General features: G+C 47.4%; 1 protein-coding gene across 6 annotated transcripts in view; it reads right to left on the bottom strand.

The window, feature by feature from the left end:
- Positions 1 to 23,832, bottom strand: part of DAB2IP (DAB2 interacting protein) — a 174,805-nt gene that overhangs the window by 124,783 nt on the left and 26,190 nt on the right. The gene's annotated exons all lie outside the window — the stretch shown is intronic.

The raw sequence follows: 23,832 nt of genomic DNA, 5'->3' as shown, positions 1-23,832 counted from the left end.
CCCCTTGGAAAGCACCGTGGAACTCAGAAAAATGGATTTATTTCCCAAAGCATTCCAGAGTCCTCCTTAGCCAAGCATTTCCATGGAGGTTGCTCCCTCAGCAGGGTTCTGCCCTCACCAAAGCCTGCCATCCCCTGGGATCTGCAGGAAGCAACCAGCACTGGCAATTCCAGCCAGCAGCTCCTGAGATGTCTCTTAACCTATTCCAAAAGAGCAGGCTGTGACATTCCAGCCACGGACTGGGTGAGATGCTGGCTCAGTGACATCCTCCTTGGTTGCCACGTTACCTGGATGAAACCCAGGCAGCCAAACCCAGCAGTGCCCTGCTTTCCCAACCTCCAGCTGAGCCTTCCAGTGTCTCGACCACTTTCTCTGCACTTTGAATGTCGAGGAGGCAACAAAGTCCTTTGGTGTCATCTCCTCTCACATTCAGGCTCCCACCCCATTCCTTTGAGCCTCCTTTTGTTTCGGGCTGTCATAAAAAACTGCTTGATTACAGCATTTTGAAAGTGAGCTCGAGATGACAAGACAACTGGAGAAGCTGCTTTGCATTTTTTTAATGGCCAGAAAAGCATCACCATTTGTTTAAAGCATTTCTCATACCTGGCTGGGAAACAGGAATGCTGGGATGACGTAGAAGGCAGAGACAAGAGATGGCTTTCCCCAGAGGCACCGAGCTGTGATCCCCACCCAAACACTGCCCAGCACTGAGGGAAAGCACTGCAAGGGTGTCACTGCCCCTCAGAGGGGCCAGAGCCAGGGCACAAGACTGTGATTCCTCTCCCAGCCACACAGGTCAGAGCTCTCCAGGGAAAGGGAGAGTGTGCTGTGCCCCAGGGCTGCTCTGTACCCAGGGCTGATGGCACTGAAGTCACAAACTGTGCTCTTAACCTCTTACTTCATCACTAAAACAAACCCAACAGAGCCAGCAAACACCTCAGCCTCACCCAGAGCAAAACACAGAGCTGGGTTAGGACATAAAGCCTCCTCTAAAGTATTAAACTCATGGTTCATAAAATGTTTGGAGTCAAATCTCCCTTTTAGCTTCGTTTGAGCACTGTGGGTTTCACTGCAGGAGAGACACGTTACAAAACCCTCTGTAAGGCACCAGAAATAACCAGGAGGAGGGTTGGGTGTGGGTGTTTTGGGGGGAGTGTGGGGGGAGCTGTTTGTTTTAAAGGTTAATAAAAATAGCTTACAGGTAAATTAGTAACTCCTAACCACCAGGAATGCACAGCAGAACAGTTTTACACGGGGAACAGGATGAATATAGAAAGGTTTAACTGCCCTTTTCACTTCTTCAGGGCTGGAAGGACAGTCCCAGGGTCACCCTGTCCTGCTGTCACAGCAAGCCCACGGCCAGTGGCCACATAAACGGGTGCTGAAAGGCAATAATAAAAACTCTCTGGAGTCACTAGAGTCTGACAAAGGAATGTCTTAATTTACAGCAGAAGATATTTAGGTCAGCCATTGGGAACAGTCCTCTCTTGCCACGGACTGTTACACTCTGGGATTGATCATTCCAAGATAGAGTCAGGTACAAAGAGCTCCCTTCCTTCCCCTCTCCTGGGTCACACAGATACCAGATAATTCCTGGAGTTCTTTCCAGACTTATTTTCTGCCTTTTCTGACAAATTTGCCCACTTGTGCAAGCAAACTATAAGAGATCAGATTCAGTGTCTGACTTCAGCTTTTTCTTCATATTTAACACTTCTTCCTCCTCTCTGGCTGGACAGATTTTGTGGCCAAGGCCCTGCCCTGACCTCAGTTGAAGCCTCTTGGACATTTTAATTCTTCACATTTGGTAAAAACCTTGACCATTCCATGGGAACACTGCAAGGTTTCCTTAAGGAATGTCTGCCATCCATTTGTATCCCAAGAGAAAGGATTCCATGAGGAGAAATAGTACCACAGCAGGCAGCACAGAATGACATTTCCAGAAGCTCTTAGTTTTATCAGATAACACCCTCACCAGACAGGGAATTTCTCTGTAAGCTTGACATGATCCTTTAGCTCCCAAAATTCCAGGATTACACCTCCACATGCCCATTTCTCTGCTCAGCATCAGCGGACACAGACACACAGTATCTCAGAACACAATCTGTCCTCCCAAAGCCCTCAACCTGATACAAACTTAAAACTCAAAATCTTTCTTTTATGACCCAGAGGCCTGAAAATCACTGCAGTAACAGTCTGTTAAAGGAGGATTAGAGTGCAGGAACACTGGCTCTGAAAACAGATTCCTTGGGTGCAGTGAGCAAAGCCAGAGGTGCCAACATGCACGGATGCCCCTGGCAAGGGATGGTTTCTGGTTCTCCACCAATTCCACCAGCCCACAACAGAACACCCAAATAAAGGCTGGGATATGCAGATGAGCAATGAGAAGTTTTCTAATTAATGCTGGACAGCTGAACCAAGCAGGCCCATCTAAGTATCTCATCTGGCCCTTTAGAAGTTCTTAAAAACCTCAAAATTGGACTGGGAAAGGTTCAGAAGCGACTCTGAGAAGGACTGAGTCAATTCTGATGGAAATTCTTTATTCCTAATTTTCTCCTCATTGTTGCTGGCATTTTCCCTTCTTGTCTAAACTTCCCCAAGGATCACTTGGCATTTCTACTCACGCTTTACTCTCACCCTCCCTTGCTGCAGAACTGTGCTCTTGTGGGCCCTCCCAATTCTTTTCCAGGAATATGTCCTAAATCTCCCCATAAGCAGCAGGTTCAGTGTCTGCACAGCCCGGGGCTGTTCTGGGCTCATCCACGTTATACACCACAGGAGCAAGAAGGAACAACCAGCAGGGCTTCCTGCTTTCCCAAATATTTCCAGGAGGCTGCAATGGTTTGCGTTTTTCCCCAGTGCAGAATAAGATCTTCAAAGAGAAACTTCCTGGAAATTATCAAGCCCCTGAAGCCTCTTCCAGGTTATCCCACACGGCTGGGCCAGCCCAGTGTTTGCTGTGCAGGCATCAGGAGCTTTTTTAAGTAGCCAGAGTTGAAGGTATCCCACTTCTCCAACAGGATACACAGCCCTGCAAACATTGCAAATTAATTTAGGACCCGGGGCTTATGAGTATTTCTGAAACTGTTTCTGTACAGTAATAAACACATTTGATTTGTTGACTAATTCGAGGCGTTGGAACTGGCAGGATAATTAATCTTTCCTCCCTGTTTTTCATGCTGTGGAATCGTTACAGAGCAGCACAGGGATCCCCCCAAGGCTTCAGGACAGCAGCAGAACAGGCTGTGAGGAGCCCCTGGCACCCAAACTCCTGGTTAACCCACCCACCATCAGTGCCTTTGATTCACCTTCTCTAGAGTGGTTGTTACGTGGAACAAACACACAAACTAACATTAGCACTGTTTACTTTTCACTTTGCAAGTGAGGTGTTTCTCCATTTGCATTACCTGCTCCTGTGAATCCCAGCTAGTCCAAGAGATCAGTGGGATTTTACTCTCATTACTGGGAATGAAATCCATTAACTCCTTCTGTTTGTTCATCTCTCACACACAATTCCAGGGATGAGCCAGTGGGAGAGACAGCAAGAACAAAAGCAAAGAGAAGCATCTGGAAGGAATAACTAACGAGCAGGCACTTCCCAAAAAGTGGACTTCCCGACCTGAAACTGCTCCAGCTCCAAACCAGAAAGGGAGGGACAACCTGAGGGAGAAGTCGGGAGGAGAAATCATCTCCCTGCACTCACCAGGAGGAAGCTGTGCTGGCCAGCAGCGCTCATGCCATGGCACTCGGAGCCAGCCAGGAGCGGGAGAAGGAGAGGTGGTGACTTCATGGGAGGCAGAGAGAGAGGGAAGTATGACTGGAATGCCAGAGCAGGCAGCGGCACCGGGACACACGGCAGGAGGGCAGGGTCCTGCTCCGGGACGTGCTGAGAAAGGAGACTTTGGAGGGCAATAAACCTTCACCGGCTCATCTGGAGAGAAGGCAGAAAACTAAGAGTCCATGAGAAGCAAAAGCCGGTGGCAAAGGTCCCGCGGGCAGCCCTGCAGAGATCAGGCTGGCTCCAAAGGTGCCACGGGCAGCCCTGCAGAGGTCAGGCTGGCTCCAAAGATCCAGGGGAGCTGAGCTCCTCCCTGCCCTGCCCCGCCGGGCACTGCCCGGCACCTCCGGCTGCCCCAGCGCTCACCGGGGTGGAGTTTCTGTGAAACCAGAGGGAACAGGAATTACCGGTCTCCTGCTCATCCAATTACAGCCCGCGAATTAATTTTATTGCTTAATGAATTTAGGTGCTATTCCTCTAATTTCTGCATTATCTAATAACTCCTTATTACGAACTCGGCAGAGGGGAGGAGGAGGCGCGGTGACAGTGATTTAACAAGGCTCACGTAGCACTTACAAATTAAGAACAATCCCTGGAGAACACAGATTGTAGTGTCTGAGTGACTCCAGATCCTCAAGAGAGGCTGCAGAAAAATCAACATTTCAGACAGCTCCAGGTGGCCACATGAGGCCAGGAGGAAAGATGGATCTTTCATCTGAATCCAAAGGGGGATTTAGAAGCTGCTGTTGGAATAGAGGCACTTTTAAAAAGTGGAACAGACGACAACAGAAAATAATAAATGCTGAGCTGAGCCAACTTTCCTCTTCACGAGGCTTGAAGAGCTGTGGGAAGCAGAGATGCAAAAATGTCTGATTTCCAGTGGAATAAGAGCAGTTAAGAAGCTCAGAGGGATTATGAAAACCCTTCCTGCTCCCAGCAGCTGGACCAGGAATTCACCTGCAAGGCCACCTCTGTGGTTCAGTTACCTGAAGAACTGTTTATTGGAACATATCTCCCAATGCTGATCCTGCAGTGAATCCCACTCAGTCCCTCACAGCAATGCTATCACCATTATGCCACACAAAATTATTAAAAGCCAAACCTTTATCAGGCAGTAAAATAGACTTTTAAATGAAAATGGTCACAAAGCAAAAGTTTGAGGCAGGGAATGGTGCCCTCTGAACCAGCAAAGCCAATGAACACAGGGAGGGTGTTCCCCAGGGTAAGGAAAGCTATGCCACCACTTCTTATTTCAGAATAAAATTATTTCTTTTTGCACCTCAGAGTCTCTGGCTCAAACACACTTCCACAAAGCCCAGCAATCCCACTGGCTGTACCCACAACTCTTCCAGGTCAGAATCATTGATTCCCTCCCCACTCATTTCATGCTCTAAGCAGAAATAGTTTCACATTTTCTCATGCTCTCACGACCTTCCCAGACAATTAAGGACACTGTTTATAGAACTACAGCTTGTAAAAGAACCTCTCCCTTATCTAAACATTTACACAGAGAACAACAACAACAAAATATAAATTGGGATCATTACTTGCCTTTTGTGCTACACTCTGGCATTAAACATACTTGGAGTTAAACAATTGGTTGTGTGTCTGTAGCTGACGTTCTCCACAGTGGCTGCACCAAACAGACCCAGCTCTTAGCAGAGTCACAAACCCTCCATGTTCAGCGTGGTGGGCAGGATGCCATCTCTGACTCAGCTCTGTCCCTGCCTAAAAGCACTAAAGGGCACGTGAAGCACCACTCAGAGCCACCCAACCCTCTGCAGCTCCAGGAGCAGGGCTGGGACAGTTGTGGGAACTCAAAGAGTCCTTTTAGAAGTGGCTGCAAAACAACGAAAAACAACTCCCAGAAGGTATCAGACCACGTTGGTTCCCTCAGCTAAAATTTATGAGCATCTTCTCACAAAGTGGGACTAAGAACTTGGGGAAGAAGAGCTTTTTCTTTGCTAAATAGTGATTTGAAGTGACAGTGACCTTTGGCAGTGCACGCTGAGCACTTTAATGGATCTCCCATCAGCTCCGTGTCAGGCTCCCGGATATGGTGGATTTAATATTCCTCATCCTGCTCCTGAACAAGTGCTATTAATGGCTCTTGAACACAGCACTGAAAAAAGCTCTGCTATTTTTCTGAGCACTTGATATGTATCTATTCCTCTATTTTCTCCAATATTACCCACTGAGAGGACTCTTCCCCCAGCAGAAGCTGAGGTGTGCAGGCAGCAAAGGCACTTTCTGCCCTCTCCTCTTGCCTTCCTGAGGGCTCTGCCTGCCCAGTGTCGCAGCCCCTTCTCTCCTGGGAAGCTCAGGTGGGATTTCCACCTCCCAGATGGGAAATAAGGTGTTCCTGTCCTCTCCCAGCAGCGGGTTTGGGGCTGTGGCACAGCAGCAATCCCGCTGCCTCACTAGGTGGAGCTGGAGGCCCTTGGCTGGCTGAGCACACCCAGCACCACCCCCAGTTTGCTGGGATTTCTCCCTGCAGGGGTTTATCTGGTTTATCCATAGTTGAGAGGACTTTCCCTGTTCTTTCCCTGCTGTGGAGACTCATTCCTGCACTCCCACCCTCTGCCAGGGCACAGCACCCCTGGGGTGCCCCGGCCAGGAGCTGCCCCTGCTCTTGCTGACACACCCAGGGCAAGTCCTGCCCCACAGAAATCCCTGGAGAATATTCCTTACCTGAGGAGACAGCCCAAGCAGAGCTGCCAAGGAAAAACTACTGTCAAAGGGGAAAAAAAAAAAAAAAAGGAAAGGAGAGATTAGCACAAATGGGAAAGGAAAGCTGAGATAATTCCCTACATGAGGAGTCTGAAAACACCCACAGCGACTTCTCAGTGGCACAAAACTGAAGAACAGATCAGACCCACGGACAAAAGGCACAGCTGCAGGTCCCAGACCTGGTGCCAGGGAGGGAACATAAGGCATCCAGAAAATGACCCTCCCTCTCTAAAAATAAACAGCAAATCCTGCTGATCGAGCAGCCTTTATTGCAAACTCCTTTTTACTGCCTGGTATTTTTTAACTAAATATGTACATATATATATTTGGGTTTTTTATTCTTTATTTATCAGTCTCTGAAATAAAATATGTATGATATTTATCTTTCTCTGGTATGAGAGCTGCACAAGAAATTCCTCTTTTGCTTCGGGCATATCATGAGGAGCCTTTTCTCCAGGGTAAAACTGAAATCAAGCTCAGACTTAAAAAAGGAGGAAGAAACTGAAATTCTAACGTGATTGGGGGCCAGACTGTGTAACTGCCAATACCCTGGTTAAAGTGGAAAGGAGGATAAAGTGAAGTGGAACATGAGCTTCCTGCCATGTGATGATCAAGACGAGCAATGTGGAGTGTGGAGAACAAGGAGTCAGCTCTGGGCAGATTTAAATAAGGCTCATCCATCCTGCTGAACCTTCCTGCAAAGATCCTGCACTGTCACCACGCTGCCTTCCCACAGCACTTCATCCACAGAGGGATCCCAGGCCAAGGAGGAACTTCCATGCCCTGCAATCCCTGTCACTGTCACCTGGATGTGTCACCTGGACACCTCAGCCAGGTTTGTCCCTGCCACGAGGGTTGGTTTGGGGCTTTCCTAACAGCTCACCTGGCCAGCTGAGCCACCAACCAGGCCAGAACAATTTATTTCAGGTGTAAACACCCTCAGTATAAATGCAAACTTCACCCAGTTGAATTCCCAGCCCATTTTTCCAGCCAGGGCACAGTGGCTGTTGGAACAGGTCCGTACTGGCAAAATGCAAATTAAATAAATAAATACTTAATTTATAAGCATGATTCATCAGAGGTTTCATCTTCTCCAGCAAAGAAACAGATGTTCCATTGATGGCACTTCATTAGAGAGATAAATGGGGTCACACACGTATCCCTGTTCACATCCATCTGCATAATAGACCAAACATTAAGGCTGGAATTTCTCTTGGTACATGTGGCTCTTCCATCAGCCTCCACCAGCCCAGGGCCAATCCACCCAACCCACACTGCCTGAACATCCAAGGAACTTTAATACTATTCAGGGAAGCAGAAGGTTGGGATTTAACACTGGCTATTTAGGATACAGTTTCACTGGAAACGTGGAAGAAGGTTGGATCTTAACTAACTGGATGGCAGCAAAATACAGTATATGTTCTGATGATACAGTGACAGGAGAGTCTGTAACCACTGCTCCTCCTCCAGCTGCAGCTACTGAGGGGTAGGATTAGGGATGGGGTTGGGGATGGGGACGGGGCTGGGGATGAGGATGGGGTTGGGAATAGCTGGGAGGGCTTTTTCTGGCTTTCCAAACATTTACACAGGAGGCCTAAGAGCTCCCCTACCAAACAAAAACAAGCCTCCTTCACTCTGATATGCATTAGATAATTCTTATAAAATTAGTGTCCCCTCCTTGCCACTGGGATTATTTTTTGGAGGTGTCTGCCCAGACATTGTGCCCAGGCAGGGGTGCCAGGTACAGCAGGGCTGCACACCCTGGCAACAGGCCCTGTGCCCGTGTGCCCAAAACACTGCTGGGAGTCCCTCCTTCCTCACTGCTGCTCCTCAGACACCTTCCTTCCCCTAGGAATTGCATCACAATTACAACTTGTGGAATGTACATCCTAATTTATTGTGACTGATACTCCTATTTCCTTTGGGGGTGGGTGTTTCTGCTCCTCTCACAGAAACCTGCTCTGCAAACACTCGCAGGTGGAGCCGCACACACACACTCAGTTCTCCAGCAAACAGCACCAGAGCCAAGAAGAGATAAAAAACTAGCAAAAAGCAGCTTTGTTGTCACTTCCCATCCTGTCTTTGAAGTGGGAGAGAGCAGGAGGATGTTCTTACCTACACCAGCACTGACATTTGCATTTTCCATCCTAAAAAACATGCCAGATAAACCCAGGGATTCCTCCCTGCAGTCACTCCGAGGAGCAAATTGGCAGCTGAACAGCAGCACTGCAGAACAATTCAGCAATTTAGTGGCCAACACTCGCCCTGCCTTCACCTTCATTCTCTGAAATTTGAGTTTGGTATTCACCCAAAATCCAGCTGGTCCTGGAAGTGAAGTTATGTAAATGAACACCAACTGTTCTCACTTCAAACACGCCCCAGCCCGACCAAAATGTGTTCTTGTCTGAGGGGATAAAGGTAATAATTGGTAACCTTTGACTGCTAAAAATGTAAAGGGAAAATATCTTTCATTTAAAACTTGCCCATTTGGTTACCATGGACACTGCTTAATCATGAAGGATGACTATTACTTGTTCCTATAGTAACCAAGAAGCTTAAGAAGCATCCTGTAATTTAACTCCAGATGCCGAATTTTACACCAGTCCACCTATTACCACATTTGGGTACTTCAGAACAAGCCCAGGCTTGATTTCTGACTCTAAAAGAAATTCAGTGATGCAGAAGTGCTGTAAGAAATCAAAAATGTGAGCACATAATGTACAAAAGAAACTTGCACTTCAAATGAATTGGTTTCTTCAAAAGGAAACATTAAGTGCTCAGCATCTGAGGGTTCCTCTTTCAGTGTAAATGTTAACGAAGCAAAACTTTGGCCCTCTTTACTCCTGTCAGTGTTCTCAAAGTCCAGACAATTGCAGGGCATGTTTTTCCTCCAATTGAATGCTTCAATGTTCAGTTAAAGTGAACTTCTGAAGCGATGATGAGAGGCCAGGACTCAAAATGAACCTCCAAGAGCAGCTCAGTGTCCCAGCCTGGCTCTCAAAACCAAACCTACAATGAAAACACGCCCCTCACACAAGAAAAAAAGCAATGGGCCGGACAAACCTTCCAAATTCAGACCATGTGTTGCTCTAGACAGCCTTTTAGAGTATTTCTGCTCATTAAAAGCAGCAGAACACGTGTCTGGCACCGCTCACCACCACGAAGCTTCACCTTCAGCACCACCAAAGAAACATCCATCAGAATCTCTGCCTCCTGCAGGTCTGGGGGAAAGAGGCTTCCAGAAATGACCTGTGACTGACCCTGTTCCTCGACCCTCACCAGCCCTACAGGGATATGAATTCACAGTTCTCAAAAAGCCATCAGTTTTTACAGGATTTCCAAAGGGACCTGAGGTTTAAAAGCCTGACCCTGAGGCTGCACAAACCAGGGACACGAGTGAGGAAGTTCTGGGGGTTGTGCACCTTTTCAAATAAGCAGATACACAGACACACAAGCAATTAGTATTTACATTGAAATATTCCCTGGAGTGTTTAAAAGGAAAGCAAACTACCCTCACTAGTGCCTGAATTGAAAAAAGCAAAACTGATAATGCCCAAATGAGAACGTTCCCTGACCCAGCTCGTTCCCATCTCCATTGAGAGCAGAGTGAATTAAAGGATTACAGAGTGCCTTCAGTGCAATAACTTAGGGGATTAGTGGCACACCAGAAGACCTCCAAGGGAAATATAGGTTTAAAAGCTTTAAAAGGCAGTTCTGTGTCTAAATTGTTTGGACTGCAACAGCTGTAAGGAGACAAACTTACTCTAATACATGAGTGATCATGAAAAGTCTGCTGAAACCCCTCTAAGCAAGCTTTTGGAAGCAATTCCAGCTTGGACTCAGACCAGGGTTTTTAACCTCGTTCTCATTTATTACCTATGGCTTGTAGATAAAACCTCACTCTTCATTACTTGAGAGCAAATCTGCTACTTATTTCCTTTCAGAGTAACCAGCCCCTCTCAGCAACACCGTGAGGGGAAAGTGAGGTTCCTACCAGAAGGAAAGGACTGAAAACAGAGATAAAGGCAAAGATGAGCAAAAAGAGACAACAGTCAATCTTCAAGTTGCCTGGAAGCTGCTGGTACAATTCCCAGGTTTCTGTCCCAGCACCAAATGAGCTGTTCCTTGGACAGTGATGTCCCAAGTCCAGCAGCACTGACAATTCCCACCATGTTATTGAGGCTGTTGCTATATTTAGTTCCCTCTGAGAGGTGCATCTGCCTGGCCCATGGGACATTCAGGTACAGGACCGTGGTTATGATTATAGAGAAAGAACATGAGAGCCAAAACTCCTGAATATTTCCCACTTTGGGGCAAAAGGAAATCTCAGAGAACCGTATGGAGACACTGGAGTTTGGCTTTTCCTGCAGGTTATCCCTGGACACCCCACTGGGTAAATATGACAGCATCTAACTACAGCTTCTTTCAAGTCCACCAAGTATTTGCAGTTCTTAGGAATCTGATAAAGAAAATCAAACAACTATTCCCAGGCAGTGTTTTGGTTGCGCATGAAGATATTCCGAAAATGTTCCATTCCACAATGGACACCCAGCCCACACTAACAGCATCAGCAGACAGGTACAACATTTCCAGTTGCCCAATTTCATCAAATTCCGGGTTCTTTGGTCAAATCTGCTTCTTTTCAAGGTGTTGACCTGACCTGCAGAGCTGCCCCTGCCTCAGCCCCCACACGTGGCTGACCCTGAGCCCCGGCCCCGCAGGAGCTGCCCCCACATCCCAAGTTACTCCCCACAGTTCTCCTGCCTTTCTCTCCCTTCCCTTCCTTCCCCTGTTCCTTTCATGCCTCACTATCAGAACTCCACAGCCAGCAAGTCTTAAATCCCCTCCTCTGCAATGTGCTGCTTCAGATTGGACAGAGGTTACGAGACATGAACACCAAAGGAGGGAAATGCAAAGCTCTCCAAACACGGGATGTTGTTGGGAGGAGAACAGGTGAACAGTAAATAATCTGTGGGGTGTTACCTCAGCAAATGAATTGCCTGGTCCCCCAAATCCTAAAAACCAGCCAGCGAGATGGGAGGGAATGTCTGTGAGTCTTGGTGTGTTTGCAGCTCACCATGCAAACACCAGAAGGGCCAATGCTCCTCTTTGATTCACACTGGTGTTTCCCAGGGGAAGTTTTAAAACTTGATTCATTTTTAATCTGGTAGGAATTGAGAGATTTTCACAGAAAATACAAAGTCTGGATGTTCCTGGGTTTCTGACCCATGTCTGGAGGAGGAGCTGCAGGTCAGGGTGGCATCCCCAGCACTGCAAGGGCAGAGGCAGCCCAGGCTCTGCTCCCACCTCGCTCCTGCTGAAGGGTCAGTGGAACATTTGCCTCCAATTAATTCACCCTAAACTTTTGCTTATGAAAGGGACACTGAGATTTAAGCATTGTTTAACATCAAAACAATTTGAGAATTCCTCCATCACGCGCCGCTTCCCAAGTCATTAAATTTTAGTCTCGATTTTTACTAGACAATGAAGCATTGAACAAACACAGCAAAGTCTCAGCTGGAGCACTGGTGCTAAAAATAGCACAGCTGCCAGTGAACATTCCCTATAAACAGCACAGCTTAAAACATTTTGCATATCTTTTCTATGGGCATCTGTCAGCCACGCTGTTAAAATTTCAATGAAAAACTGCCCAAGTTCTGTGGTGAAACAGAAAATGCCACCAAAGAGACATGAAGAACAAAAGCAATGGTCATTAAAAAGTGCAAAGCAGGAAGGTCTCCTTTTCCTGACATTTAAAAGACACCACCCTTGTTAAAAAAAACAAACCTATTGCTAATGTTTATGACTGGGCTCTTCGCTTGCCTGCTCCCAGCCCTGAAATGAAAAACAAAGTCCTGCAGAGGTGGAAAGGGAGCAATTCCACATGGCATTCCTTGTCCAGCAGCACTTTTTGTTAACGTGCTGCAAAGCAGGGTTTCAGCTAGCAAAGATTAGTGAGGAGTGAGTGCAATTTCAGTTGGCTTTAAATGCAATCAAACCTCCTCAGTTGTTCTGTCACTCGGGGACACGCTGGGCCAATTTCCCAGTCGCTGCTTCCCTCGTCCCAAGCGAGGGCCTGAACCTCTGAGGTATTGACTATTTGGGTATAAACTGATCTCTCATTCATCACTTAAAAGGTTTTCATTTCATCAAAAAGAGAGAGAAAGACCAAATTCCAGCTGTTTTCAACAGATGTGCATCTGAATAGCTGAGAATAAACCCAGCCTGACCTCGGCCTCCCAGCTCAGCGTTTGGAGCACTGAAATTCGGGGCTTTGCTGAAGATCAGTGAGTTTTCTCTTCACAGCAGCCATCAAAGGAAAGAGAGAAGAAAGCCTGTTTAATAAAAATCCTTTTCAGAGAACACCTTGAAAAGCATCTGTGATAAACAGAACTCAGAGCAAGACATTTATGTCCGAGGCTGACAGAGGCAGGAGTATCAGGAACACCAAACCTTCAAGATCAGGAACTCGGAATGTTTTCACGTTCTCAGAGCTTTGATGCTGAGTGATTGCCTGCAGAGTTTTACACAAGAAAGCCCTGAAGCCAAAGCTGCATTTGGCTCAGATTTGGGGCTGTGAATGGAGCACCCCTGAGCAGCTTCTATCAGCAAATGGTATTTACAGAACACTTACCACTGACCCCCATTCCTTCCTTGGATCCACAAGGAGCAGCAGAGACACCCTGAGTAAACCCACAGACCCCAGTGCGGCCAGAAACAGGTGTTGCTGTGACTGAAAATTTTCCTTCTCCCCTCTCTGCCTCCCAAGTACCTTCCACTCCATTAGCTGGATCACCTGGGAGCAATTAGAATTCCTGCCACCATTCCTCACAGTCACACACAGCTCGGAGGGAACAGATGGGCCAGGGAAGGGCTGGGAGTTCTGCAGGTGGGGTATTTTAACTAACTAATGTTTACCTGCAGCGTGTCCTGACTCTCTGTGGAGAGCAGAGCCAGGAGATTTCAGACACTACCATCATTCCAGCAGAGATTAACAGCGGGGTGAAGCCCGTCTTGTTTATCCACTATCAAACAGAATGATTTAAGAGTGCTGGAGGCACGATCCCCTGAGCCTCCTGAGAGCAGGCCTTCCTCTTCTGCTCGGGTTTGCCCTCCCCATCAGTCTCACTGTTCAGATATTCCAGTCCTGGGCCTCCCAAAGAGACAGGGTGGCAAACACAGCAGAACCTGGTGAATGTGTTCAAAGCCCCAGGGCTGACCAGAGAGCTCTAGAGCAGAGGATACCACCACTGAAAGAGCTGCTGTCACTGTCAACAGCTCAGAGTCCTGGACATTTTTCCCCATGCTACAGCAGATTGGCTCCATCTGGAGCCCCAACACAAAGCTCTCCCCTCCTTCCCTCAGATCCCTGCACAGAAAATGCAAATTCTGTTCCCTGTGTCCAGCTAAAAGCACCACAGCAACGCCTTCCTCAGGGAGGGGTTCTCTCTACACCTCAGGAAGCAAAAGCCATTTCCCAAAGCAGGTCTCAGCCCTCCCAGAGCTGTGCAGGCTGTAACCCCAGCCTGACTTTTCCTGCTGCCCCCGGGGCAGGATGGGCTCTGTCCCTCCATGCCTGGGAAGGACCAGTGGCAGAGGGGCACGTGTGGGTGGGTGGCATCGCCACGGGGGGAGAGTGGGATGGGAGAGTTTATAAAGATATGTTTTTAAACGTATATTTGTGTTATATATACCCAACTCTGGTGCATTCAGAGCCTGGTGGATACAAAGCAGAGGGGGCTGCAAGGGGGGCTCTGACTCCTGGCAAGCAGGAGAGTCCCACCACTGGCCCAGCAGCCAGGCTGGAATCACACCTGAGGCTCAGGGGTGCTCCAGGCAGTCCCCATCCCAGATGGATCAGCACAGGGAATGGTTTCAGGTGGGGAGGGGGATCCTGTGCCAGCAGAGATCTCCTCCCCCTGGTAAATGTGTGACAGCAGGATCCCTGTCCCAAAGCTGCTGAAGTGACACCCCTCAGAAGAGCTCAAATTCCAGGTATCCCTGCTGCTCCAGCCAGAGCCACAGGCTCACCTGGGATCTTGGCAAAGGGTCCAGAGACTGTAGAGCACAAAAAGTTGCCAAGAGGATGTCTGGGAAACACACATGTGGCAAAGCAGAGCACTGCCAATTCCTGTGAAGTGACTCCAACACTCCTGAATTTATGGTAACCTCCCACTAAGGATTTCTGATCTTTGAGTATCCCAGCCAGAGAGAGCAAACCCTGCTCTGGATCAGCCTTTGAGGAGGGGACCCTCAGCTCCATCCTTTGTCCAGACTTGTAGGGTTAAACCAAACTCCAAAATCTAGAACCTCATTCTGATTTTTCCACTCTCCACAGCCCTCAGGCCCCTACAGCCTCCTGTTCATTCATCCTCCAGTGGGATCAAAACTGTCAGGAAAGTATTCCTGTTGCTGGATTCCAGCATTTCCACCCCCCTGCCCAGCTGGCAGCGACTCCAGGCTGGCCCTGGACCTGCTGGGTGACACCACCACTGCACAACCTGCTTCCTGCAGCTCTTATCAAAACCAAAGGGAAAATTCTCATCCAGTTTGCAAATCCCTCTCACATCTACAGATAAGAGGAGCTCAGCGAGTGCTGAGAGGGAGGAATCCCAGAGACAAACACAAAATGCTCCGGGAGAGATCAACAGCAACGAGATTGCAGCTGGTTCAAATCCAATTTCTTACAAACATTCGGGCTGATTCCCATTTCCATCAAATCTGCCTGTGCATTCCTTGTGTTCCTGACAAACTACAACATTAAGTTCACAGCGGGTTACCCAAAGGAAACCAAACACATTTCGTTTGTCAGAGTAACTGAAATGACAGTAAAACATTTTGGGTTTGCACAAATAAAGGGGGAAAGAGAAGAAATAGAATTGGTGAATGTTTATGAGTTTACAAACACTCCATGTGACAGGCAAAACAACCAAAAAAATCATGGAAAGCAAACCACTGTCTGCTTAAAGGAAAAGCTGAAGCTCAGGGACTGATTGAGCTTCCTATTGTTTTCTCAGCAATGATTCAAAATCCTTTAAAACGTCCTGAATGCCAGGAAAAGAGGAAAGAGGACATGGCACTCAGCTAAATCTTGCAGTGCTGGAGTCAAGTTTGAAACCTCTTCGTAAATCAGAATTAACTCCAGTGAGACAAGTCCAAGCCTGGATTTGCACAGACACCTGATGATGCAGTGTTGCAGTTGTGCTTTTTATTCACACAGTAACAAGAAAAAAATTAATTCTCTTCAGTTAATGGCTTTGATTAAGCTCAAGACATGATAAATATGCCTGGATTGCCACCCTGGAGGGCAAACAGAACCCTCTCCACTCCTTCCTGGAAAAGTTCAACAGCAAAACAACTCAGAGACTCCCACTTTGGCTGCTTTAACGATAGGCAAAAGCACCAGTAAACAGTTATTTCACACTAGAAGAGAAAGGCAGAATAGCTTATTTTAAAAATGCAACTGGGTCAGTGGCTGCCTCCAGCAGGAGAAATGGGCTCCTGAGCGAGTGTGCCCTGCAGAAACACTCCTCGTGGACCCCCCTCCTGCTGGGGAGGACAAATAGGCCCTTTTAGAGCAGGATTTTTAAAAGTGCAAAGTGATTTGGGACTACAAGTCCCACAGGTTTCTGCAATGCCTTGGGAGCACAATCTTTAGGCTCTTTGGAAAATCTACCCCTAAACTGTTCTCAGCTTTGCAACCTCAACCCCCCTGGTGACAGAACAAGAAGTTCCACCAATACATCTTTGCACAGGGACACCATCCCATAATCAAGGATTTTCCAAGCTCCGTAAGCATCAATTAGGCCTCCAAACACCTCCAAAAAGCGGTTCCCTTCATCATACAAACAGCAGAAGCCGAGCCGCGGTGAATTGAAAAGCCCGGGTTAAGTTCCAGCGCCCCGCGCTCAGCTCCTACAAACCCAACCCCTTCTCCCCCCGGCACTGACCTTGTGCAAAGCTCGCCACGCTCACGGGGCACGGGGACAGGGACAAATCATCCTCCCCTACACACGGAGCTACCTGGGAGAGCAGCGGCTCGGCTGCCTTTGCCCCGGCAATTAAAGAGAACTGTGGTTGCAATTACCCCGACTAAGCCTGTTCCGGCTGCGGGATCTGCTGCGCTGTCTCTGAAGCCGTGACCTCCGGAGCAGTCGGTAGTAGTAAGACGGTCTCCCCGAACTTTTCCTGCTGTTCATGGACATTTTTGGATCTATTTTACACACACACACACATGCAGGCGCGGGTTCGCTCTCCCCCTCTCTGGCACAGGAGCAAAACGGTTCCAGCGCTTTAATGACCTGGAGGTTGGTTCTCGGGAGTGGAGAGGGAGAGGGGGGAAGAGGAACTCTTCACTTTAGACATTTGAAAAGGAAAACAACAAGGAGAAAACGTAAGAGGGAGAGAGAGGGGGGGGAAAAAGCACGCGGCACCGAGTGCATGGCTCAGCTGAGGGACGACTCGAAGCGAGCAAGATAAACTGTACTAACAATTCCTGCCCCCAAAAAGATAAGCCCGCTGGAGTTGGAATAGGAAGCCAGACTTGGCCTGGGCTCTTGAAACGTGAAGAATAGGCTGGAAGAAATCCTGGACTGGATCCTCTCCGCCAGACAGCGACATGTGATCCCAGTGTCCTGGAGGAAATGCCGGCTCCCTGCGCTGGGTCCAGCCCGGCCCTGCCCGCCCCGAGCATCCGATCCTGGAGGAGATGGAGCTCCAGGAGCCCGATCTGCGGCAGGAGGGATCTGGGAAAGGCTGCGCTGGGGAAGGGTCTAATGATTTCCTGGCCATGGGACACATGTTAATAATCATCATGGAGCAAAAGCCCCGGAAAATAAAGTGAAATTTGAGAGGGGAAAACTTTAATTAGAAGTTGAATGAACAGAGCTCCAGACTCCCCTGGAGGCCCATTTCCTTTCAACATTCAAACTGAGTTATAGCACATCCCACAAATTAGAGAAAGGGCCTATTTACCATTTGGGTTCTGATGGCAGCAAAGATTCTGCCTCCGGCTCATATTGCTCAATAAAATTACATTTCAATGGGCAGAATTAACACTTTAAGCTATGGAAGAAAATAAAATAAGAAATACATGTTAAGCAGATAAAAGAATTTCCCTCCATGTTTACCATTTCAAAAGGTCAGATGTGGATTGTCCAGAATCCTGCACTAAACTCCTCTCCTTGCTGGCACAAAAATCAGTCCAGAGGAAGAGCAGCAGACAACATTTTGGTGGCCAAGAACAGCTTCTCCCAGGCTGGCAGGTACCAGGAAAACCTCAGCCGAGTGGGATGAGCTGCAAACCCATGTCTGCACAATAACTCTCTGTGTTGTGTCCTCGTTTTGTCATTTTTCCCAGACTTTAGTGCAGATTTATCTTTGTGGTGCCTTGTGACCAGACACAGGCTTGGCTGTGGATGAGCCCCATTCCCCAGTTCCAGGAGCTTCTGCAGAAGCTGGAAAGCTCTCCTGGACTGTCCTGTGTGGTACCTTCAACAACAAGAGGCAGAAACTACCCGAGCTCAGCACCCTTCCCATCACCAACCATCCCAATGTTAGGATTTCATAAACCTGTGCAGTCATAGAGAGCATCAAAATTCTACAAAACCTGTATTTTCCTATTTCCATATTGAGTGGTAACCCCCTGATGTTTATCAGCTGAGAAAGGAGGAAAACACGGGTCTCGATCTTCCCTGAAGTCCATGCCTGGTTTTGAGGCCACACGGAAGGAATTCGGCGCCAGCTTTCAGGCGGTGCAGGAATGAGCAATCGGGAGGGCAACGACAAGTTCAGGTCAGGGAGGCAGATCCCAGCTGGACAGCGGAGGCTCCCTGCCCCGAGAGGGGGATGCTGCACCGGGACATTCCTCTGCTCCTCAGCCCACATCCCACAGCAGATCCCGGCAAAGAGGAAAAGCCTTTGGTTGTTGCACATCTGCCCTCCTCTTGTCAGCCAGAATGCTTTTTTTTTCATATTTGGGTACATAAAAAAAAAACCAGGAACAACTATAACCGTTTTCCAGATGAGCAGAGACTCTTCCCATGCAGCTGATTCAATTCCCAAAGGGAGCTGAGAACATCTAGAAAACAGTGATGGGGAAGGCTGAAAACACTGAGGTTTGGTTAAAGATTTGCTGTAGACAAAAAGCTGGATATTCAGGTGTCTCTCTGAAATTTTGTCTCTCAATAACTGAGCTAGGAGCTCTGAAGAGAATCTTTCACAGTTGCACGTTTATCAACAGAAATGTCTTTAAAATGGCCCATCCAATTTACTTTTCCCTTTGTCATTCCCAACGGCAAAAAAAAAAAAAAAAGGCACTGATGGAAAGGAAAGTTTAAACAAAACCATTTCCAAAGCTCACCCAAATTGAAAGGGGAAAGTTCAGGTGGTTTTGCTTAACTGGAGTCAGGTGACTCATGCTGGGAGCACCTGGGATGCAGGAGAGGTGGGTGCTGGGGATGTCCCCAGCCTCACATGGAATGCTCAGGAGCTCCAGAGGATGGGCCTGTGGTCACTGTGCCCTCACCCACTTGAGAATTTGTCCCATATTTGGGGATTTTTGGTTTTAATCCCCCTTCAGGAACATTCCTACAGGTGACCACGAAGCAGGAGAAGTTAATGAGGGACTAGAAACCATCCTGCCAAGAGGGAGCAGCCGGACAGAAGATCATCAATAAATGGCTGGGGGGGGGGTTGTTCCAGTTTCTCCACCTTGGCTCTGTCTCTCTCACTTCAGTGAGAAGGATTTAACTTCAGAAGCTCCAGAGCAGCCGGGAACAAAATGAACAACCCACCTGGGAGGGGTGTGACTGGGCTGGACCTTTCCAATAGATCCAGCTCTGCTCTTTTGGCTGCTTTCTTTACTGTTTCTCTTTTTGAAAGCCATCCCCTGACACAAACACCCTGTGTGCACTCAACAGACTCTGGGTGTACTCAGTGCTCAGGCAACACTCAATCCCTGTCCCTAAAACAACACATCCCAGCCTGGCTGGTCCCTCCAAGCAGCAGCTGGATGAGTTTGGTCACGGGGCTTTGCTGGATCTCTGGGGGAGAGGAGCCAAACACAGCAGTGATTTTTGGGGTGTTAACTCCTCCTCCCCAACACCAAACACAAACCTAACCCATGGAATTAAATATCTACCCAAGTGCAGTAAAACACCCAGTCTGAGACCCTGCTGGGCCTCAGAGCATTCAGCACCCTCAGCTGCCCTGGGTGTCACCACTGCTGTCCCCCTGCCATTAAACCTGCCTAAAACCAGATTTATTTCACTCTTGTACCAAAACTCGCAGCGCGTGAATAGATTTTAAATCAATGGATTTTAATAGATTTAAATAGATTTTAAACAAAGTGCTGGGGTTCAGAGCTGCACAAACACATCCCAAGGCAGAGCTGCTGCCGGGGCTCCCCGGGGGCCACCACTCGCCTTTTATCGGGTGTTTATGGCTTTGTGCTGGGGAAATAATGACCCCACTGCCCGAGGCAGCTCCTGCCGTTAAACCTCCTGCTCTCCCCAAGGGCTTCAGAGGGAAGCAGTCGTTCCTCTGAACTCCCCCTGATTTTAGGGCAAGGAGCTTGAATTCCTTATTTTGAAAGGGAAAGTTTCTGTGCTCTGTTGGGGACCCCAGTCCAGCCCCAAAGCCTCGGTTTGGACAGGTGTGAGGACACCCTGACCTGTTCACAGACACAAATAATGCCCCTGGAATTGAGGCTGCCTTCTGCCTCAGGAATTTCATTTCACTTTCCCAGACTTTTTTCACAAAGAACTGAAGTTTTCAAAACCTAACAGACAACAAAAAAAAAACCCAAAACTTAAACCAACCAAACAAGAAAAGGTTTTGGCTCAGCCAGCAGAGTGGAGTGGTGGGTATTGGTTTAATTTCTAATTTGGATTTGGTCAATGAACTGCAGGCAGATCATCAAGAAATGGAATAAAAATCAGACTCCAACCCCACTGCCTCTGCAGGATGATTGTGTTCCTTCCAGAGTCTGAGGGGAAAGGAAGAGGGGGAAACCTCTACAAAATCTCTCTTTTAAAAGAGCAGAGAAACGTCCCAGTGCTCTGTCAGGGGTCCCAGTGTTCTGTCAGGGGTCCTGGTGTTCTGTCAGGGGTCCCAGTGCTCTGCCAGGGGTCCCAGTGCTCTGCCAGGGGTCTCAGCCACCCCCAGGATGTGCCTGCCTGCCTTTGCCTCCAGGTCCACTGCAGTCTCCAGCTCAGCTGGAACATTTCCAGGCTTTTTGCCTCAGAGCTCCCCAGGATACACCAGCCAGAGAGGAAGGTAATTTCCTTTGTGTGAGGATGACTTAACTTGCAGTTCAGCTCTACCCACACCAAACTCTTCAGGGACATATTTGTTTGAAGGCCTCAGAAGGAAAGTTTCCTACACATTTTAATGGAATCCAATGTTATTTTAAGACTACACAGAGGCAGATTCTTTACTTACTACCTCTGGTGGAATGTAGCAGCTTCTTGAGAGCTTTGCAACAATGTGGTTCATAGATTTGGGATCCAAATGAGAAATAAGCATTTATATTAAATTTAAGCAGAGGATTCATTGCTCTCCATTTACTGAATGGTGCCAGAGCTACCAAGACTCTGTGGATTACTCTTGCTGCCTGTATGGTGAGGAAATCCAAGTGTAAATGGAAAGAAGCCATTGCACATAATATAGATATTTAATGATATTAATGAGTAGAAAAAGCACTGCCATACAAAAAAAAAAAGCAAGAGGAAGGACGTACATCTGAATAATGAAATATTAACCAAGTGTTCAGGAGGTCTCCTGGAAGTTAAATCAGGACATGAATTCCTTTAGCATCAGTGTTCCCTGTGCACAGACTCTGCCTATTGTTCACTGCCATTATATCCATTATATATTGACTATGGCAGGGCCCAGAGATGCACAAAAGGATCAGGGTCACGTTGTTTTGGGATGTGCAGAACCACCAATTAAGAGCTGACTCCTTGTCCACAGTCCTTGTGATCCAAGGGGATGCTCAGGGTGTTGCTCAGGGTGTTGCACACACTCAGTAATTATAAGTTCCCAGTAATTATAAGTTCCCAGCCCATGTCATGAATGGAGGAGCAAAGCCCTGAGTGATTCAGTCAGTCCTGTGGGACTGGGGCAGAGCCAGGAGATCCCCTGGATCCCCTGGATTCCCTGGATCCCCCTCCTTGCCCAGAGAACAAATGGAGCTTCCTCACTCGCTCCCTTGAGACAATCCCCTGGGGATGAGTAAGTATTAAACACAAGAATATCTTCTTTTCTCTGCAGTGCCTTTGATCCAACAGAGCGTTGAGGCTTCTGCATATTTGCTTCTGCAAATACTTGTTCAGTTCAATGTACTTAAAACACACAAACTTCCTTTTTTTTCACTCAGGTAAAAAAAAAAAAATCCAAGGAATGTGCCCTATGTTAAGTGGGAAAGTCAGTTGTTTGCTTCTACTAAATGATGTCCCAGTTATAAGAAATGTGAATAAAAGAGTTTGTCAAAGATCACAAATCAAAAAGGAGGTAAGAGAAATAAAAACAGAGCCGAGGAATTCTACCCCCAATTCCCAACGAGCTGAGTTTTGGATCACATTTAATTCTCCGGTGGGAATTCAGCCCAGCCCCCTGGATCCCAAGCAGAGTGGAACAGGCAAACAGGAGGTGGACAAACGTGTTATTTATTCCTTGTGCTCTGTGACACACCCGTGAGGCAGAGGGAGGGTCAATCTGGAGGGTTGGAGCGTCTGAGAATCCAGAGGGAACTCCGGGAACGGGGGAGAAACACAACGAGCTTCCTGAGCACTTCCCAGCAGAACAATAGAGCTGAAGAACAGAAACCTTTGCAAATCAGCTCCAACGAGCTGGGGGAGACCAAAATAAATCAATTAACTCATGTATTCCTAATGATGTTCCTAATGTTAAAGAACACTTGGCTCAGATAAATTTATATCCTGGCTGGTAACGATGCTCATAAAATTCAGAAAGCCCAAATCTGTCTTGTGGTGTGATCTCCATAGACCTGATGGAGGATTTAAACACATGGAGTCCAACACAAATTGAAGAATAAACTCCTACCAGAGTCAAACCTCCTGTGCCCCAACCCAGCCTGCTCCTCTCAGCAGGAGGGAAAAACCCGAGTGAAAAGTCTCCCCTGCACAGCAAAAACTCCAAACCAAAAAGCAAAACCTTCTACAAGCCCCCAAATCAAACCAAGCTCCTCAGACATCCCCGGGAGCTGCTCAATAATGGGATTTCTCCCCAGATCTGTGCTAATATTAACCAGGATATTTACCACACACCACTGCCATTCTTCTCCTTGGACGCCTTTTTTTTTGTACTGCTGGGATCATTTTAAAAGTAGCCCTTTTGTTCAGATGCATTTTGTTCAGGAAAATATTGCTTAGTCAATTTTTTAAATTATTGTTTCAATTGGAAATAAAAGCACTTTTACAATAGTCCACGCCACTTTTCCAGTACAGAAAAATTGGGAAAATTGCCTTATTTACTGTGAAAAAACAAACTGAACGATAGTCAAGGTCCTACAAATCTCACATTGAAAACTTGAGGGGGAAAAAAAAGAAACGTGATGACACCAGCACAGAATAGGAAAGCTGTTGGTTATTTTCTCTAAAAAACAAAATGTCCATATCTGGGGTTTTTTTCTACCACCTTTTTTCCAGCTCATCCCCCACATTCCAGCAGCTGTTTGCTCCGTGAGCTCAGTCTCTGTTCTTTGTGGTAAATGGAAGAGATTTGTTTGGTGCAGGAATCTTGGAATGGTTTGGGTTGGAAGGTCCTTGAAGATCATCTTCAAGGGGCACCTTCAGAGAATCAAATCCCAGAACAGCCCAGGGAGGCTCAACAGTGACCTCAAAATCTCACCTGCTCCAACCTTTTTTGGGAAAGGGAGCCCAGCTGACCTTTACTTTCCTCTCTGCACACTTAAATAATCAAAACCTACATCACCTTTGGGTTAGGAATCTAATCATTAGATGTAGTGATAAATTATTGTAATAAACTACATCTCCTGCATTGCCCTCGATCGAAATATTCACATCACAAAATGAATTAACTCCTAAAAATATTTTTGTGTTTCAGCAGCAAACTTACTGTTGTGTTGCTGCAGGGAATGAGTTGATAAAAAGTCTGGCATCACCGACTTTCTGTGCCAAATTTATGAGTTATTATGAGCAGAAGTCTCAGCTATTTACTGTGTGTTCTCCTACAATGGCTTCGTGCTAAAAGGGCAGGGAAAAAAGATGAACCTCTCAGGAAGTGGCTGCGGGGCATCACTCTCCTTGGAAGTTGAGTGTGTTTTAACTCCAGGGGGGAGAAGA

The sequence above is a fragment of the Neopelma chrysocephalum genome, unplaced genomic scaffold (assembly GCF_003984885.1).
Source record: "Neopelma chrysocephalum unplaced genomic scaffold, ASM398488v2 Primary Assembly neopelma1_74, whole genome shotgun sequence".
Classification (NCBI taxonomy): domain Eukaryota; kingdom Metazoa; phylum Chordata; class Aves; order Passeriformes; family Pipridae; genus Neopelma; species Neopelma chrysocephalum.
This window is presented reverse-complemented; position numbering and strand designations above follow the sequence as displayed.